The 20,229-nt window shown below is 38.9% G+C and overlaps 1 protein-coding gene across 2 annotated transcripts in view; it reads right to left on the bottom strand.

The window, feature by feature from the left end:
- Positions 1 to 14,895, bottom strand: part of ctif (CBP80/20-dependent translation initiation factor) — a 139,844-nt gene extending 124,949 nt beyond the window's left edge. For both annotated transcript variants that reach the window (XM_015340089.2, XM_015340094.2), the window contains exon 1: positions 14,740 to 14,895. The gene's annotated coding sequence lies outside the window, so the exon portion shown is untranslated. The remainder of the gene's footprint in view (positions 1 to 14,739) is intronic.
- Positions 14,896 to 20,229: the final 5,334 nt, after the last annotated feature.

Here is a 20,229-nt window from a genome sequence, read left to right as displayed (position 1 = left end):
CACAATAAAAAAAGAAGAATGATCGTAAATTAGCACTGTCACATCAGAAGATGTTCATCATCACTAAATCTTGGAATGTAAACTGACACACTCACCACTTTTTCTAAAAAGTTCTACTAAAGTAATGTTCTGCACAGGACTATACTTTAGTATACAAAGAACTAACATTGCAGACATGCACATTTTAGGAAATGGTTTTCATACCATGAGAAGCCCCGCAAATGAAAAACTGACTTCTGAAGAGATTTTCCTACCATCTGTTTAAAAGGGAGCCTGCAGCCCTGAGGGTACACAGAACAGCCACTGTGCCACTCTGTGAATAATTGACAGACTTACTTGCTGCTCCCAGGATGCAATGTGAAAGGTATCCAACCCCCGGTCACAGAGCTACTGGAATCGGTCCCTAGCTGTGACACATTGCGCAACCTCTGTGTTCACCAGTTGTCCTGGCACATGCCAATAGAAAATCGTTAGTTTGTAAGTCGCACAAATTTTTAAACGTTGCATTATCAGCACCTAACAGTAAAGCCTTTTTAAAATCTTTCTCATCGCAGTGCCTGACAAACTAATATCTGGATGTACATAGGTTTCTACAAGCATTCCCCTGGGGACCAACACCACTTCACAAGATGTTAGTGGACACTTGTCAAGATCCTTTAATAGGGTTAGGATTACAGGGTTACCTCATTTTGTTATCCCATCTATCTCTTTCACTATTGCGAATACTATCCAATTGCCCATCGATGGAGAAGTTTTGGTGCAAGGATGCTGTACAGTTAAAGATTTGTTTGGGCTGGTTTTTAAATACTGCTAAGACCTCTGATGTTGGTTCAAGTTCCTACTATGGACGTGACCATTGTTTTGATGCTGTCATGCAAGTGTGTAGCCGTGTGTCTGTACTTGTTTCACATACAAATTAGACAGCTGTGGATAAAATTCTGAACCATTCAAGTGGTAGACTTTATTTACCAAATAGCGACTGTGAATATATTTTGTTTTCTAAGAACCTACAGTTATCAATTAAGATGAGAATTAATGAATAGTATAATAATTTGACTACATTTGATCAAAAGTTATAGTAATCTTATCATGTCAATAATAGCATTCGGCAAATGAGAATATTGTATTTGAAAAGGCTGAAAGTTGTTTTTTATTACATTCACACTTCATGTTTTAATTTCAAAATCAGGCTTACTGTACTTGGAACAGAGAAATGAACTGAAAACTGCTCTCATCATTATTTTATTTTAATAGCAAAAAAGTTTTTCTAGTGTCCCATTCTTGATGTACAGTATTACTAAAATTTAAGATATACTTTGGAACAATGCACAAATAATTAAGTGTAACACGGTGGCATTTAGAAAGGTTAGAACAGTCTTATTGTACTGTAATACATCAATGGCTTGGTGGGACAGCAATACTGCAAACATACTTTGACTATCCATCTCTTCGATAATCACAAACTATTAATCAGCAAATATCTTACTAGCCACAAAGGAAAAGTTTTATTTTATAGGCAACCTAAACCAATGAGCAAATGGTGTCCTATTTCACAAAAATGCAATGCAATGAAGCTGGTACCCAAAGAAAATCTGTTCTTATGTTCCAAGCTGGAGTCTCAGTCTTAGACTGTCGCTGTCAGAGACCTCACTTAGGAGTGTGATGTGTCCAGTTGTTAGGATTCCCAATGGATGAACAGCAGATGCAGGACAAGATTCCCAGAAAACTCCACAAAAGCTTGTCTTTCACAATTCAGCAGCGCTGGGAATGGCACAATGCATCTAGAAAGTGCTGTGTTTGTATTTTGCAGCTGAGAGCCTGTTACTAAGTAATAGCATGTACAGTAATTGTTAAAAAACACAACCCTGTAAAAATGTACAACTGCTTAAACAAAGACCATGCCAATGGCGGAGGTTTAGCTTTGTCCCACAGGAACAGGACAGGAGAGCATATCACAAGCAATTATGATAAATCTACAGGTGTGCTATTGTCTCTTCTTGTTTTTTGCACATTCATTACTACTACACGTATGTGCATTTTTTGTTGATTTTGTGTTTGGGGTGTTAAAGTATTTGGCATGAACTTTACCTCCTAAAGAAAGTGGAGGGGACCTCAAATGAGGCAGAGATGTAAATCTATTCCAATACAATCTTCGCTTTGTTACACAAACTCCCCAAAACAGACAAACAGACAAAGATGTTGCCTGCTAGCTCAGTGTTACTACACTGCTCATTACGAGAAGCACACAACATTTGTAGACATTACCCCCTCAAAACTGCAGGACACTTTAAAGGCAGAATTTATCAAATGCTAGAGAACCATATAATTCAAAAACTTTCAGAGACAATGTATAGAGCTGATATCATATGCCTCCCAAGCTCCCCATAATGAAAAACAGGTACAGGCCTTTTCCTCATTTGCAACACAATCCTAAAAATCCCATGACTCAGCATTTCAACAAAAGTAATTGTAACACTCTAGTGAAACGAGCAAAAAAATAACATTCATGTAACAGTTATCAGGAATTATAAGTACACAAGAAATACTGGACACCTCCTGAGAAATAAAAATAAATTAGTAATTCTCAGCCCTCCTTGAATACAATTTCACCTTTTACCAGCCAGAGACAAGCTGAGGGCTGTTGCCTGGCAACATCCACAGAAAAGGTTTGAGGAGAAAAACAGGATTTCTCACTATTCTACGTTCCCATGCGAGAGCTCACAAGCAAGACTATGTTTATGTGGGAACCACACTTATATACAAGACAACCCAGCTGCTCTCTGTTCTTAAACAGCACTAAGTCACCATCTCACAACTGAAAGGCAGATGAGACAGATGAAGAGGAAGAGGTACCCTAAGGTTTCTCAGCTGTGTGCTTTCCTTAACACACAGAGGAGTCAGATTACTTCTCCAGAGATCTCTCCTAACAAACCTGGGATATACTCCTTAAAGGGTACAGAACACTCACTGAGACAGCTGGTGTAAAACATAATTAATACCACTTTGTCCAAGAAGAAGAAAATCATCATTTTTAATTAAAGGCAAAACAACAACAAAAAAATGCTACAACCGAGGTATTCCCACTTCTGAATAGCAAGAGCATTCTAATAAATGCCTTGGGTACAAGGCAGTTTAAAGCAGGCTACAATACAGGCTTGACTATATTGTTTGATCCACGTACCAACACAAAAATTAAAGGCTGGTTTTTAAATAGACAAATCAAAATATCCACTGGCAAACAATGAACCATCTTCATAAGTGCAGTTTCGACTCAATCCAGACCTGTTTCTATAAAATGTATAAACATCTGCGCTATCCATTAATAAAGCTTCATCCTGAATGAATCCCAGTTTGCTTCCTAAATTCGACTCCAGCTGTTTCCATAGTCACCCATTAATGTGTTCTGGCGCAAAATGGCTGCTGCACTGTAATGGCTGGGGCCCACCAAAGCTGTTCAATAATATTTTTTTTCAAAAGTAATGATTCACAATTAAAGGTCAGGGGTAGGTTTGAATTCACAGTGAAGCATAACAATATTTAGATATAGTTTCAACCTGAGGTGTAAAAGTGTTCTGATAACACTCAGACTCAAGTACATCCTCTTGAGCGTTTCCATGGCAAAAGAGCCCACCTCCCCTCAAATTACACAGCAGCTTCCTATGGCTCATCAGAAAAAAGTCCACCAGGAGTTTGTCAAAACCACCTTTCTTCCACCAAGTGCCTCAATTTCCGGCTTTTCACTTCTTTTCCAAAACCAGAATTCAAACTCTCGCTCCCACTCCTCTATTCTCAAGCCTGGGAGAGGACTATACAGTAGCAGTGGTGGGGAGAGTCACTAATCAAATCTATAACAATTTTATCATATATAAAATATAAATATATAAATTATATATAAAAATCAAACAAGAATTATAAGAATCGAATGAACTATAATGCATCTCATAAATGCTTTGCATCAAAAATATTGAGGTTTTGGCACACTCCAAAACAGCTGTGGGACTACGGTAGTAGTGGAAACAGTCACTTATCAAATGTATAAACAAATATATAAAACTCATATTTAACATATTTTAACTGGGCCCATGTTTGGATTGAGAGAAAGAGGGTGCAGAGGTTGCAAAACAGTCCTTGACCCTCCTGCTTATTGCTTTATTCACAGCTCAGACTAATGTGATTCCCCGGAGACATCAGAAAAAGTGATGGGGAGCGCGATGTCCATTCATCTTCTAACCCCTTTATCCAACACGGGGTCAAGGGGGAGCTGGAGCCTATCCCAGCAAACAAAGCATTTCAAGCAGGCTACACCCTGGGTGGGACACCAGTCCATCGCAGTGTACACACAAATGAACACACTTAACCAAGGACAAGTCTCCCAAAAGCCAATGAACCTACCAGTATGTCTTTGGACTGTGGGAGGAAATTGGTGCACCTGGAGTGAACCCACGTGAACAGAGAGAGAACGTACAAACTCCACTAAGACAGCACCCTGTGATTTTAACCCAGGGCCCCAGCGCTGCAAGGCAGCAATGCAAACCACTGTGCCAATGTACTGCCTAAGCTCTCTATCGTGTAACCTAAACTGTTTAAGCACTGAAAGTGCTCACTCATATGTACTCATCATTAATAATTTTATATAGTGTATAGTCCGTACTGAATTCCTGGTTGTCACTGAGGCGGAATTAACTACTTTTCAGCTTTTTTTAATGAGCCAATATTACAAGGTTCATCTAAAACTATTAATATAATATTAAATACCTTCTCTTGCCACAAAAAAAACCTAAGAAAGATCTGGTTGTTTTCTAAAAAATGTTATTTTTACAACAATGCAAACTAATTCGTAAATGTAAAGCAGTCAGTTCAGAGCCTGAAGAAACACTTGTTCTCCCTGAAAAGACCTTGTGAACACCAGAACAGACTCGCCCAATCTAATTGTACGGCTGTTCAGAAAATGAATATTTGCTCAACAAAGAAAAGACATGACAACAATAAAGTCCCATGCATTTCCCATGCAATCCGTCGCAGGGCACAGACGCACTAGGACCAACTTTCTCAGCAGTCAATTAACCTACCAGCATGTCTTTGGATTGTAGGAAGAACCTGGAGCACCCAGACGAAAGCCACGTGAACACGCAGATAGCACCCCAGGATCAGAATTGAACCCAGGGCCCAAGCACCACAAGGCAGTTCACAAACATTCATATTTCTTGTTTCTCTTTTGGTTTATTTCTCCTTTGTTTCGTTGCTCAGCTGCTGAACACACAGTATGATCAGGGTTTATAGCTCAGATGTGTTTGGCTGTTTCAGGAAGAGCTGTTGTCTTCTGCCTCAAAAGAGGAAGTTCCCTATCACAGTTTATATATTTAGACCATTTACAACTAGCCTGCAGAATGTATATGTATGGAAAAGGACCACAACGGGATAAAACAGATGAGATCCCACCAAGTATTAAGTACAATATTGTTAAAGCTTATATGAGATCTTTAAATTGCATTTTAAAATACAAGTACAGCAAACCTCTTAGCATTCCTATAATATGGCAGTACTCTGTACCCCAAAACAAGGTGTTCTGATTTAAAAAAAAAATACTACACTAGTATTACAATTTAAGTGTACTTTAACATGCAAAGCAAAAGCTTATATAATTGTTTTATATACTTTCAGAAGATGGAAAACAACTGCAAGTGAAGCTACTATACTGTACAAAAGAGGCTTGATATTCTAATCCAATTACCCAGTAGAACCAAAGCACAATGTAGAAACAGAGAGGATTCTTCTATAGCTTTTATCTCTGGTATGGAAATGTAGCAACTGAACTGGAGAAGCTCTGTGCTTTCTTCCATTAATGTAAGTGTGAATTCTACTCTAAATCAAATCAAGACCTCCTTGGAAAAACAAAACAAATTTTATTTATCTCACTTTACTGTGTTTATTATCTGGTGAAGTCAAAAGTACTGCATAAACAAATCCCAAAGGAAAAAAGGATAATTATGGAACAAGACATTCGCTATGATTCAAATTACACTATAATGATTTACAATATAGTCAAGAGCTGATCATACACATGGTATTATAACTCTTGGCAAATCATACAGCTTAAACTATTGTATTATGACACTCCACGAATATTAAACATTTTGAAATCCTTTACTGAATGACAGTCATCATCTCCAATTTCAGCAGTAACTCTTTGCAGAAAGTGCATGTGAAACGAAAGAGCAAATAACGACGATATAAAGGCGGATTGTGTTCCGGTAGGCCACTCAGGCACAAGACCACAGAGATGTCATCCACTCCATCATGAAAGGGGTGAAGATGACAATGGGCCAATTGTTAGCCAGCTTTGACCTGGTTGGGCACAGAGTGGGAAGCATAGGCCAGCACTGGCCGCCTGAACTGCACAGCTGCCTTCATTGTTACACGCACGTTTGCTATTGCGCAGGCCTGCGCTGGTAGAATTTTCTAGGCTCTCACATTCCCGGTATTTACCCAGCATTCTCCCAGCCCTCAACTGGGGGAAACAGCTGAGACGAATTCTGTATTTGGCCACACTTAATGTTTTTAAAAACAGAACTATGCCAACTGTGGCTTTAAAAATGAGATTTTTGAGCGAGAAAAGGGTTTCCAGGGTATTTAAAGTGCTCCCTAAATCACTTTTAAGGATAAACGCTGCTCAATGGCAGCAATGGAGAGAGAGCACGAAGGCACAAAATTCACTGTAAAAATTAATGATGGCAATTACTCCAGTTAGTGTACTTGAAAGTCCTTAAGCAGTCAAGTTCCTGATGTCACCTACACAGGCATTACAATCTTTCAACATGGGTCAAACTAATAAAGATCAGCAAATTAATGCTTTAAATCTGTTAAAAGCAGGTGGTTTGCTTCACCCATTCACAGATTAAATATATGAAGGTAGACCTTTTTGTTTCCTTCATGCTTTACGCTTACATTACACTTGCCTCTTGCCAACATTAATTATAGTTTAATACAAGAACAAATGTTGATTTGCAATTACGTGCTCCATCAGCACTTTTCTTCTTTCAGGCTCCAGTATTGATGGCTGAAGTGCAGTACGGGGCCTAAGAATCAACCTTTTTGCAGCCTCCCTGCCACATCAGCTCACACACCAAATGCAATGCTGGCTCCAGGGGTCAACCAAGGGCTGACGCACAGGCTCTGCAGCGCATTAGCATGAGAACCATATGCTGGGCTCCAATAAATGGGCACCTCCTTTCATTAGAAAAGCTTGCAATGAGATGTTTCACTGATCATTTTCAGCTATTATACCTCATGGAGCATGAATTTGTCTGGCATAATTTGTCTTCTTTTGGGGATCCTTCAGATATGGAATGGCCAAATGTTAACACATGCAGCACGGTGCATGGTGCCACAGTGGTCAGCGATATTCCCTCCCACTCAATGCCTGTCCTGGTCTCAATTCCATCTTGGGGTGTCTGTCTATTGGAACTTTGCATGATCCCTGTATGCACAATTTTTCACCAGGTGTTCAAGTTTCTGGCCATCTCCCATTATACAGAATTAGAATTAAATGAGAACACTGAAATGGGAAGAAAGGCCATCTCTCTACTGTGACCTTTCTGAGCCTCTACGACTCTTGTACCAGTAAAGGAGGACTGAAAACGATATATGCTTCCCTTTAAAACACAAAGGTCGGACCCTTTTTAAATACTGCAAGCCAGACAAAAGCATATCACTGACTGGAGGAAAATTTCAGCTCTCAGAGTGTCTTACATAACCAACAGAAGTTGCTGATCCCCATCAAATCAAGTAGAATTGGCCCACTGAAGCCCATCCAACCCCTGGCAGTACTTGAATTTTTCCACAGATATGGTCACAATGACTGCAACCAGCAATATCTAGTCTATAGGACTCAACCTGCACTCAAGTTTATATGTTGTTAAAAGTTAAAAGTTTTAAAAAACTAAGATCTGCAGTACAGGTGTGAAAATCACTGACTTATTGGGCGTGTCTCTAGAAGAGCCATCAAGTGGAGTGATGACCAAAGATAACTTTGAGCCCTATATCATTCGTAACTTAAAAAAAGGGTTCTAATGAAAAGATGGTCTTCAGCCCACCTGGCCTGTTTGTTAGCATCCTATATGCGTCAGGAGCCCAATTATGGGCAACTTGAATGTGAGTTTAGTCAGAAAGGGATGTGTGTGACTGGTTTACACAGTTTATGGTTAACTGAACCATTGTTTGTGATTCAGACGAGTTCTAGAACAAAACTTTGATCCTTTCTAATTAGAATTAAACACAATCATTTTTTTTTTTTACCAAGACACAAAGTATGAAGAAATTCCACAAACATGCTACTGTTCATCGAAGGGTGCAGAAAGGGTTTCTTGCAAACACATATCAATGCCAATGGAATACCGGAGAAAACAGCACAGCTACAGTGCCTTGCGAAAGTATTCGGCCCCCTTGAACTTTTCAACCTTTTGCCACATTTCAGGCTTCAAACATAAAGATATAAATTTTTTATTTTATGTGAAGAATCACCAACAAGTGGGACACAATTGTGAAGTGGAACGAAATCTATTGGATTTTTGAAACTTTTTTAACTAATAAAAAAATGAAAAGTGGGGCGTGCAAAATTATTCGGCCCCTTTACTTTCAGTGCAGCAAACTCACTCCAGAAGTTCAGCGAGGATCTCTGAATGATCCAATGTTGTCCTAAATGACTGATGGTGATAAATAGAATCCACCTGTGTGTAATCAAGTCTCTGTATAAATGCACCTGCTCTGTGATAGTCTCAAGGTTCTGTTGAAAGCGCAGAGAGCATCATGAAGACCAAGGAACACACCAGGCAGGTCCGTAATACTGTTGTGGAGAAGTTTAAAGCCGGATTTGGATACAAAAAGATTTCCCAAGCTTCAAACATCCCAAGGAGCACTGTGCAAGCGATCATCTTGAAATGGAAGGAGTATCAGACCACTGCAAATCTACCAAGACCTGGCCGTCCCTCTAAACTTTCAGCTCAGACAAGGAGAAGACTGATCAGAGATGCAGCCAAGAGGCCCATGATCACTCTGGATGAACTGCAGAGAACTACAGCTGAGGTGGGAGAGTCTGTCCATAGGACAACAATCAGTCTTACACTGCACAAATCTGGCCTTTATGGAAGAGTGGCAAGAAGAAAGCCATTTCTCAAAGATATCCATAAAAAGTCTTGTCTAAAGTTTGCCACAAGCCACCTGGGAGACACCCCAAACATGTGGAAGAACGTGCTCTGGTCAGATGAAACCAAAATCGAACTTTTTGGCCACAATGCAAAACGATATGTTTGGCGTAAAAGCAACACATCTCATCACCCTCAACACACCATCCCCACTGTCAAACATGGTGGTGGCAGCATCATGGTTTGGGCCTGCTTTTCTTCAGCAGGGACAGGGAAGATGGTTAAAATTGAGGGGAAGATGGATGCAGCCAAATACAGGACCATTCTGGATGAAAACCTGTTGGAGTCTGCAAAAGACCTGAAACTGGGACGGAGATTTATCTTCCAACAAGACAATGATCCCAAACATACAGCAAAATCTACAAAGGAATGGTTCACAAATAAACGTATCCAGGTGTTTGAATGGCCAAGTCAAAGTCCAGACCTGAATCCAATCGAGAATCTGTGGAAAGAGCTGAAAACTGCTGTTCACAAACGCTCTCCATCCAACCTCACTGAGCTCGAGCTGTTTTGCAAGGAAGAATGGGCAAGAATTTCAGTCTCTCGATGTGCAAAACTGATAGAGACATACCCCAAGCGACTTGCAGCTGTAATCGCAGCAAAAGGTGGCTCTACAAAGTATTAACGCAAGGGGGCCGAATCATTTTGCACACCCCACTTTTCATTTTTTTATTAGTTAAAAAAGTTTCAAAAATCCAATAGATTTCGTTCCACTTCACAATTGTGTCCCACTTGTTGGTGATTCTTCACATAAAATAAAAAATTTATATCTTTATGTTTGAAGCCTGAAATGTGGCAAAAGGTTGAAAAGTTCAAGGGGGCCGAATACTTTCGCAAGGCACTGTATACACAACGCCATGATAACAAGATTTCCTCTAGATCTCTAGCTATAAACAAAAGCACTGGCCAAACCTGACAGAAAAGCAGAAGACGGTACAGAGAAGCTTCTTTGCTTGACACACCACCGAAATTACAGAGGAGTCTGCCTCCATTTATCTTCAAATGCCAACAAATCATTCAGCAGCAAAGGCATGCTTTTGTTTCAGCATCAGGCTGATTCCAATCAAAAGCCAACCCCTTCTTTCTGTAACTGTGTTTAGTCAAGATAACCTTTATCACTCACAGCTTTGCATTGAAGGGTAAACATAGTTCCAATAAGCAATGATTTAATCAATGGGGTGCAAATCTTGTGCACACTGAGCATTTCTAAGTACACCCAAACGGTGATAAATTCAGCACAGCAAGGATTTTATGCTTATTTAAAGATGATTAATTAACCTCTGTATGAGGTGAACACTGAAAGAAAATACTTCTTCTATTACAGTTTAGACTAACAACTGAAAGAGTGCTTGTAATTAGACAGGTTTGCCAAAGATAACCTAGATAACTACATAAATGATAAACCCAATGGTCAGGAATACAGAACTGAACCAAACTGCATTTACTAAACAGGCAATAAATCCCTCCAACAAAATAAAACTGCTGTTACATCCAGAAAGGTAGTAAGATTCATAATCAGTGATTTCATCACTGTATAACAATATTCTGCTCTTACACATACCCCAGGAAACTCAAGTATAAGGTGCAGGTGCACAAGAGAGCCCCCAGCCCCCAGAGACAGTATAATGCACTCCTTCCTTGATGAAGCATTAATGTTATTATACTGCAGACACTTTGCAGCACATCTTAAAAGACACTGAAAAGTTTCCATTTCTTAAAAATCATGATGGCAGGGCCTTGCAAGCAAACAACTTTTGAAAAGGTCAGATCAAGGGTTTGTTCAATAAAGCATAGGGGAAAAAACAGTGACATTACCAGCTTTTAAAAAAGCAAAAGCAATATTTCTAGCACAGGCTTGTTAACAGTGTGACCAAGCTGGAAGAACACAAGATTTGTGAATCTTCTCCTGATGAGCTACTGCACAATCCTGGTACTCAAAGGCCTAGTATCTTGAGTTTTTATGTTGAGACTGAGCTGGAGTGCAGATAAAAATATATACTTAATAGGACCAAACTGAACATCGATTCCCCCACGGGTACTAAATAGTTATTTTATAGAGAGAGTGTTGGCCGTAATATGACTCTCCCCTTAAAACCTGTTTCTAAGTGTTATTTCACAATTTCTCCTTTAAAATGTTTGAAACTTACATGCGCTACTTTGAAAGAACACAAACCAATAAAGATTTTTTAACTACCATTCTGAGAAGGCTTTCCCCCCACCCCCAATTCAAGGTTCAGAACAAATGCTATATTTCCCCAATAGGAAAAGATGTACTTTAGCATCTCCTAAAAATCTGTGCTACATAAAAGGATAAAAATAGAACCACCAAACTACTGTCCCCTTCTCTAGACCTGGGATGGCCAATCTTGGCCCTGAAGGCCCAGTGTGTTTGGAGAGTTTTAATTACAGCTCAGCTTTTAGTGGGCTGGACCAGTTTAACAGCTTTTCCAAATTTTTAAATTCTTCAAGTGCTGCCTTTAAAGTAACCCCTGCCCTAGACAGCAACTGTCTACTGTTTTAATATAGTAAAAGCCTTCAAAAAACAGCTTTTTATTTATGCTTTTAAACAATGCTGATGACCGTCTCTAAAAGAAACAAATACAGTTCCTTACTTTTAATGTTTCTAATACATTCCAAAAATATTTAACTCGACTCCAGACTTACCAGGACAATTCTGTCATAAGACTGTAGCTTTCACATGACATTATACCCACACCAGACAAAGGTTTTTTAGTTGCAATCAACAGGAACCTGCTATGACATGCCTATGCATGGTATTCAGGATGTTGTTGAGTATTTTATTTTTAAGAACCAATTACCAACAAAAGACAAACTTGTTCTTTGCACCAAAGCAAGGTCCATCCATTTTCGAATCACTGTATCCAACACAGGGTCGCAAGGGAGCTGGAGACTATCCTTGCAAACAATGGGCACAAGGCAGAATACACCTTGGATGGGACACCAGTCCATCGCAGGATGCACACACAGGCATGCAGAAATTAACATCAGGGCCAAAAAGGCAACATTAAAAAAAACTGCAGTGCTATTTTTATATATTTTTCATATTTTTACATATTTTGGGGTTAGAAATTAACAGCCTTGATTAGTGAATCTCTACAATAAAATGTCTGCAATTCCAAAAGAGGCAACAACACTTGTTTGTTGAGGTGAAGTGGCCCTATTACATCGTAAACAAGCAGGCTTGTGAACATATCTTTTAATCCAATAGAAATATTGCTCTCAAACTGCAAGACGGTTTTACCAACAATTACTACTTACTTGTTAATTCTGCATTCAGATCACATTGGAAGATTTCTGTGATGAAATATCTGCTGCACAACCTGTACTTATTTGCATCACATTATATTAGTTATTACAGTGACTAGTGAGCAGGAAGGGCCAAATCAAGTCACAATTCATGCAAACTCTCAACCGTGCCGAGACCAGGAGTTTGCAACAACAATTGTGACCATACAGTATTTTTATGCAAAGTTTATGAATTTTTGCTATATTGTCAAGAATTTATTTTGTTGCAGAGATTTAATAATCGGTCTGAGAAACTTGCACTGCAATTCCCCTTTTAATATCAAGTCTCCAGCTGGTGAGTTGATTTCTGCTGGGCTCTGCACTCCGGTACCACAAACAAAAATGCTGAACTATATAGAGAATATAGTGATTTCTGGATCTCTCCATTGACAACATTCAAAATTAAGTCTGATTTGTATCCCCCTAATGTGATAATGATCTCAAAATAAATACACTGTGCCAACAGAGACTTTATTCAGGTTGAAACCTAGATATTCACAGCATTCAAGGACAGGAACAATGACAGTTCAACACAGCATGTGGTTTGCGTCCATGTTTTACTTCAGCAAAAGAAAAGTATCACAAATCAGCAGGATTGCACTAACACTGCAGAATTAAAATGTAATCACCAGGTTATGTAATGCTTAAGATAATTAACTGCACCTGGAGCTGATTCAAATTAAATTAAAGGTTCAAATAAAAAAATAAAAGGAGGACAACAGTCTCTATACTTTTGTCCTTCTAAGAAACTGCAGATCAATAAATGGACTGTAATGGGGATGCGTGTCTGAAAGCTTGCTGAACGGGCCCGAAGGGATGGCTGCTCGGTTGCGCATGAAGGAGAAACAGCCGATGGATCAATGCAGTTCATGAATGATGCGACTGCATGGAGGTATTGATGCAATCTGAGGAACTTGGTCCAAATTAACATCGCTCTATTCACCTATTCATCATCCCATGTGCTCCCTCGTACGTGGCACACGGACACCATACTCCAGACAGACAGCTCTGCAGCCCATTTCTTTTCCCGTTGTGTACACCGCTATTCCTATTGTCGAATGACTGGACCGGGAAGACACGGAAAATAATTCCACATGCATTTGTTGGGAATGCTGCTGTAAAACACGATCGAGACTGATGTTTATTACGTGAACCACGCCCGTTTTTTTAAACGTGACAAATGGTTCGACAAATTAACCAGACAACGACTATGCTTCCACAACAGACGTTGGCAATTTCCACACAAACATTAAATATTAAATATTCCTGGTTTAAAAAAAAGGAATAAAGGCGTGCATATGTGATTACTTTTTAATAACTGTCAGAAGAAGTAATTTCCCATTGTTCGCTTCAAGATGCATTTTGAAGAACAACTCGGCGATGAACAGTCGATGACTATATTACAGATGATCGCCTGCTTTGCTGTTCAGCAGCCGGAAAAGTGTGCACGCATTTAAGCATCGAAACCATTTGTACAGCACAGTCAGTCATTTAAGGAATGTATTGTGACCAAATTGTGTGAACTGGCAGGTATGACACAGCTGCCTGGTTTCACACATTGGCATTTCTTTGAAAAGAGGTCGTCTTTAAGAATTGAAATAAAAAGAATAATGACGAGTATGTAGCAATTGTAGGGAACATTAGAATATCCATAACAAAAGTATTAATTCGGACATTCGTCAAAAAGCTTTGACCACTTCTACGCCTGGCCTACCATAAATGCCTGCTTCCCCGCCCTGACATTGTGTAGTCTGTATGGACAGACAAAACCGTAAGTCTCCTCTGATTTAAATCGTGTAATTTTTTAAGAAAAGCTCCTTCCTGGGAAAGACTGATCATGCTTTACTTACAATCACTGCGGTACACAAGCTTGACATCCAAATTTAAACTAAGTGAAATAGTGAGGCTGTTGTTTTCCCAAAACAAAACTTGCAAGCAACCAAATTAACATTTCAACAGGTTAACATAATAATACAACTTTTCTTTACCATGCCCGAAAAGCGTACAAATCAAATGTATGTAAGAAAACAACACTCTCTTAGATACAAATAAATTAAATGTCCAGACTGGTAATATTTATCGAGCCCATCTGGCAGCAAATCGCAACTGCAAGTTGCACAAAATCCAACCCACTTGTCTAGTACTGAGCTTAACCACACCGTAAACACTCTAAACAGCCGGCAAGGAGGCTTAAAACTTGCAGAACTTCATTTATAAAAACATGGATTCTCACCCAATTCCAGAATTCAGGATGATGGGGAGTCCGTGATTACCTCCTGGTTTTAAATCCCTTGTTGCAGTGTCATGGCTCTTCGCATGGGTGTATTTTTGTGGAGAGAAACGTGTAAAGGAGGAAAGATTATGTCCCTGACACACTGGGGGAGAATGCAGGAATGTGACGTAGAGTCCGGTTGCCGACAGGACATGTGCACGGGGAAGCGGGAATTCTGGGAGGTGGAGTTTTGCCTTCGACTGTATTTCTACATCACAATGACGTGCGCCGGGAGCCGGAATCCTTTGGAGACGCTTCTCCTGGAAAGGTGCGGCTTTGCAGTGCGGTATCGATAAGCGCATGGTAATGTTTAGTTTGAATCTATAAAACGTGGGTTCGAAGGTTCCTAAAATAGCCTTCCATTTATTTACCTTTAAAGACATTTCCAGGACTGTAAGCGTTCTCTTTTCAGCATGGAATAAACCTATTACTTGTTTCTTTGAAAAAAAGTACAGTTCTCTGATTTTGGAAGACCGTCCATCTCAAGATTATCCAGTATTACCGGTCAACAGACGTGAAATACAGGAGAATTTGTGCTTGCTTGTTCTGTAGCATGGTCGCCTCTGCTTCGAGCATTATTTTCAGGCAATTCAAAAATAAAGGTCGGATGCTATAGAAAAGACAGGTGGCATGCCTAGTGCAGTCTCCACTCGTGTTGCATGAGCTGTCTGATCTCGCTCTGTCCAAGACAAGTGAAACACAAGGTGATCGGAGTGGGTTTTTTTTCCCTATTTTTAAGGTAGTATTTTCGTTTCACCGGATGTGTTGCACATCATTAGACCTGCTTGGCTTGGATTAAAAATAACAAGCATTAGAGAAAATAGTCCCAGCCTGTTTCTGTATATTTTAGTTAATGATTACAGTAGGACAAACTACTCCCGTCTGTGTCAAATTGTGCATTTCAATGATGAGATTAAACGTGGAGCAGCACAACTTCCATAAAATAATACAAGTCTTAAATTTAAAACTCCCTATGATCTCACGCCTGGGCAAAAATGTGTATTTTGTTCAGTGACAGCCGGTGTCGGGAAGATTTGTCTTTGGCTTCTTCCTGTACAATCTACTTTCTCTAATTCATAATACTTGGTTTGTTTTGAAGTAGCAAAACGATATTGATGAACATCCAGCTACTTAACACTGTTTCGGTCTCAATGAAACTTACACATGTAGTGAAGCATTAGCACAGAACGGTTACATTAAGACAGCAAAGTATTTTTTTCACGCAAAACACTAACATTGTAAAGATCCATCATTAGATGATTAATTTAGAGATCTACGCGTCTAACCCTAAATGTATATCTGATAAAAAAATTTTACCAACATCTTCTATTGAAATAGAATTTATTCGATCACGCAAAATAATATTTCAAGACAACAGCACTTACAAAGTCTATTTTTTAAACAAAGTTACTTAGGTTAGAATGAAACGCACTTGGATCGATGTCGTGTTCTCTTCTTGCTGTCATTAAGACAAAAAATAACATGTCTGAGCAGACCCAATATCACAAGGTATACAGAAATACACGAGATGCATCATTCGGCTGTGAGAGTACTGTAGATTAGAACCTCTTTGCTTAATTATTTTTGATTAATTGTTTTTTTCTTTTTAAAAATGACCCATGGCTTTATGTATGGCTTTATTTTAAAATATGTGTATCCGTGTAATTTGCATACGTTTCCCCCGTTGATTAAAAGGCCGCTTACGCTTAAGAGAAAGCGTTGACACTTATTTGAGAAATCCAGTGAGACAGAGGAGACGTCCATAGTTTGCGCTCATGTAGTCGCACAATGATGTAATCTTCCACCATGGCCAAAAGGTGTGGCAAAACGCCCGTGACAGAAGAAAAAAGAACTCGTTTTAAAATAATAACTGCAACTTATAGCGTCACATTACAATGTAAATTCTAATGTAGCCCAAGCACTCGTATGTGTGCACAATATTTAAAGTAATCCAGAATGCGCTTCCTGTGTGCAACACATAATAGCAGACTAATCTTCAGCCTACTGATTGTAGTAGGAAAAAGTTTTTTTCCTCGGCATGGTTGAACACATTCCTTCAAACCAAGCTCCCCCACGTGGCTGGTTTTGTTATAGCGAAATAATTTACTTTGTGTAAGTATAACCAGATAGCATAACTCTTCAACACAGACTACATTCATTATTCGTAAATTTTCAAAACTGGAAGGTGAGATTTTCGCCATTATAAGAGAGAGGATACTAGAATCCTCGTGTCAGTTACTGATTATATATCTTGCAAATTATCAGTAAAGGTATGTACTGTATATAGTCTGACATAAACTAAATTATATGTCCCTACCAAATACTTTGGAGCGGGAAGTATTTTAAAATTAACATTAAGATGCTTAATAAAATAGTAAATTAAGTTTTACATTATATTTGGTACAAAACTGACATTTATTATAGAATAAAAAATGTAACAATAACTCCTTCAGTTTGGAAAACAAAGACAAATTGTTATATATTTTCAGGATTTTTTTATGAACGTGAAAGCATTTTCTATTACCTAATTCTTCAGTATATTTATATAAATGTATATGTCTCTTCCATATGAACATATTAATTGAAGCAGCAGCATATGGCTAATAAAGTGATCTCTCCCTGTACCATGTGAAACGAAGAAACTATTCATTTACCTGTACCTTCCTTAGAATACCAAAACTCTATTGATTAAATGACTGCCAGCCCATGACATAGCAGGTATGAAAACTGTTTTGTAAAAAACCGTTTTAGGACTTCCATGGTTTTTTTTACTTTGCAGCTTCCACAATGTCACTAGAACTAACAAGAAAAGAGGCTGCAAAGGACTGGAGACTCACTGACAAACTGGAATAACTGAACCTGTTTAGTCTTGAACAGAAAAACAACAACACATGGGACCTGCTAAGTATCCACAACCTCCGAAGTCAATGTACTAGACTTCCTTAGAACGAACAGTGAAACAGGAACCAGAGGACATGTGTGCAAAATAAGAACAAGAGGTACTTCGTAACCCAAAGAGTTGTGGCACCATGGAACAAGTTTCCCAGCCATGTGGTTGAAGCTGATACCCTGAAGTCTTTCAAAACATGGTTGGATGAGATCCTTACACCAATAAGCTACTAACTACCACACAGGTCATATAGGCCGCCTCTTCTGTTCTTCTTGTGTTCTTATGGAGCGGAGATGCTGCTCTCACTGACGAAAGTGCAAGATCAAAGCTGCCCAGCAAACCAAAGAGGTCACTGCTGTTGAAAAAATCAAGACGCTAAAATCCGCCCAGTCCTCGTCCTGGAGCTTTAAGTGTGTTTGTAGGTTCTGTAAGTCTCTTAAAAGCAGTAGCATCTGAAGAGCTGTTAAACATAAAATGCTACTTGGTCATTAAAGACGTGGGGAATGTGTTATATGCGTAATAAATGAATTACGTACTTTTTTACGTTATTTGCCTACATGTACACATACGCCCTAAATGTTATAAATTCAAAAAGAAAATTACTTTGCCAAAAACAGACTTAGATTTGCATTCTGAAAAATTCAAATTACGTCTTGCCTCTTCACTTTAATCCACCTAATCATCAACCAGCAATCCACTTGTCTTGTTGTGTATTGAGACAATTTAATATTGATGTTAAGGAACGGAATGCGTCATTATTTCAGACGCTTTATCTTACCCAAAACAGTCAAAGGGGATCATTAAAATAATAAACATTTTCAGTTTAAAAATTAAATACGTCAACTTTCTACTGAAAAATGTTATGCGTGGCAGTCAACAAAGTATCTTGAACTTTGAAAAAACTAGAATTGCGCAAAACGCGCAGTTCACTTCATCAGCTAGTTTCTATAAAATTCATGTGCGACCTCTCATGGACATTTAGGGAATCGTTTTACTGTCTGCTAAATACACGAAGGCTTTTCAAGTAAGAAATTGAGGCACGACACACTGATTAACAAATAAAGCAATTAATTACATACCGGATACAAGCTTTTTTTCAGCCCAATCTGTTTCTTGAAAAACCTTTGTAGATTGCATTTCAGAGAAGTTTCATTGAGTTAAATCGGTGTTCTCCTGATTGCAGTGAGGATGCAGTTAACAAGATTAAGTAACATTGCAAGGTGTGTGGTTATACAAGAATCCTATAATGGTTTAGTAATATTATATATAAAACTGAAAACCTCCTATGGCTCCAGATTATGCAAAGTTTTGAACCAGCTCAAGGTTCGACTACCAGGAAGCCTGATGGCAGTACAAGATTTTTACTCAGTTTTGGAAAGGTCAAGGATTACCTCCCATTGGATTCCTCTCTCAGGTTTACTATCTGCTTTTAAATAAAATATGAATTGATATTTTTTACATGCCAAAGGAAAATCGCTGACTGGGTTTGTACTTATAATGACACAGTGTTCCCTTTTGATAGTAAATTATGCCTGGAGAGACCCCTATGTCAACGTGAGACAAAAAGTTTCTGAAATGAGCGAAGAAAACTGGCTAAGTGCAAATTGAAATAGGTTTTTCCCACTTTTTGAATTGTCTGTATCGACATAAGTATTGAATTAAAAATACCAGCAGGTATATACAGAATTTTAACAATCCGATTGACCGTGGAGAGGAACAGGAGGATCAATTCATTACCAGTGAATGTTTTTTTTTAAAAAAGGTGATAAAATGGGGCAGTAAGATGTCCAGTATGAAATAAAAGTATTTAAATAACCTTTGAATTCTGTTGAATTATACTGAATTCAAGATGCATTTAAACTAAGATTTTTAATACTATAGCTCTTTGCCATCCCAGTAAACAATCCCTTTAAATGAGAAGCAAAGATTAAAACACATGGGGGTCTGGAGTCATCAAGAAAAGTCATTTAAAATTATAAAAATGAAATGAAATAGATAGAACAGTCGTTCTGCATTGGCATTTGGGGACCAAGGTTATAATTGTAATTTAAGTCAGTGTATATTTTGCATTGCACCGAGGGAGCTGCCTTGACAGATACACGTTTTGAATTCCATGGTATAAAGCAGGGAAGTCTCGATGTATAAATAAGGATGGACGCAGCTCCGATGCTCTCCAGTGGTTTTTGTACAGCAATTAGTGGCGGCCATGATTTGGAAGCTACTGCACGGCCCAGGAGTGACGGGCTCCACATTTGGCTTTAATGTGGCTCCTCAAAAGGCACACCAAAAGAGCCTGGTTGAACTGAGAAGGGTAAAGAAAGCCACACTGGATGCAGAAGATCCATGAGGGAGAACAGAATGCTTGAGTGCAGTTTTATGATAGTCACGATATTGCTAAGTATAGCGCTGCATCCCATGGGATTACCTCCAACAGTCAACACCCAGGTTATTTTCTGAAACTCCAGAGTCACGACAGTGACCTTCGTTCACTTTGTCTGGCTTGCCTTTATGGTGTCTGGGTAATTTACCATGACCTGACAATGGTTTCCTCCATTTATTCT

Source organism: Lepisosteus oculatus, chromosome 3 (assembly GCF_040954835.1).
Source record: "Lepisosteus oculatus isolate fLepOcu1 chromosome 3, fLepOcu1.hap2, whole genome shotgun sequence".
Lineage (NCBI taxonomy): Eukaryota > Metazoa > Chordata > Actinopteri > Semionotiformes > Lepisosteidae > Lepisosteus > Lepisosteus oculatus.
This window is presented reverse-complemented; position numbering and strand designations above follow the sequence as displayed.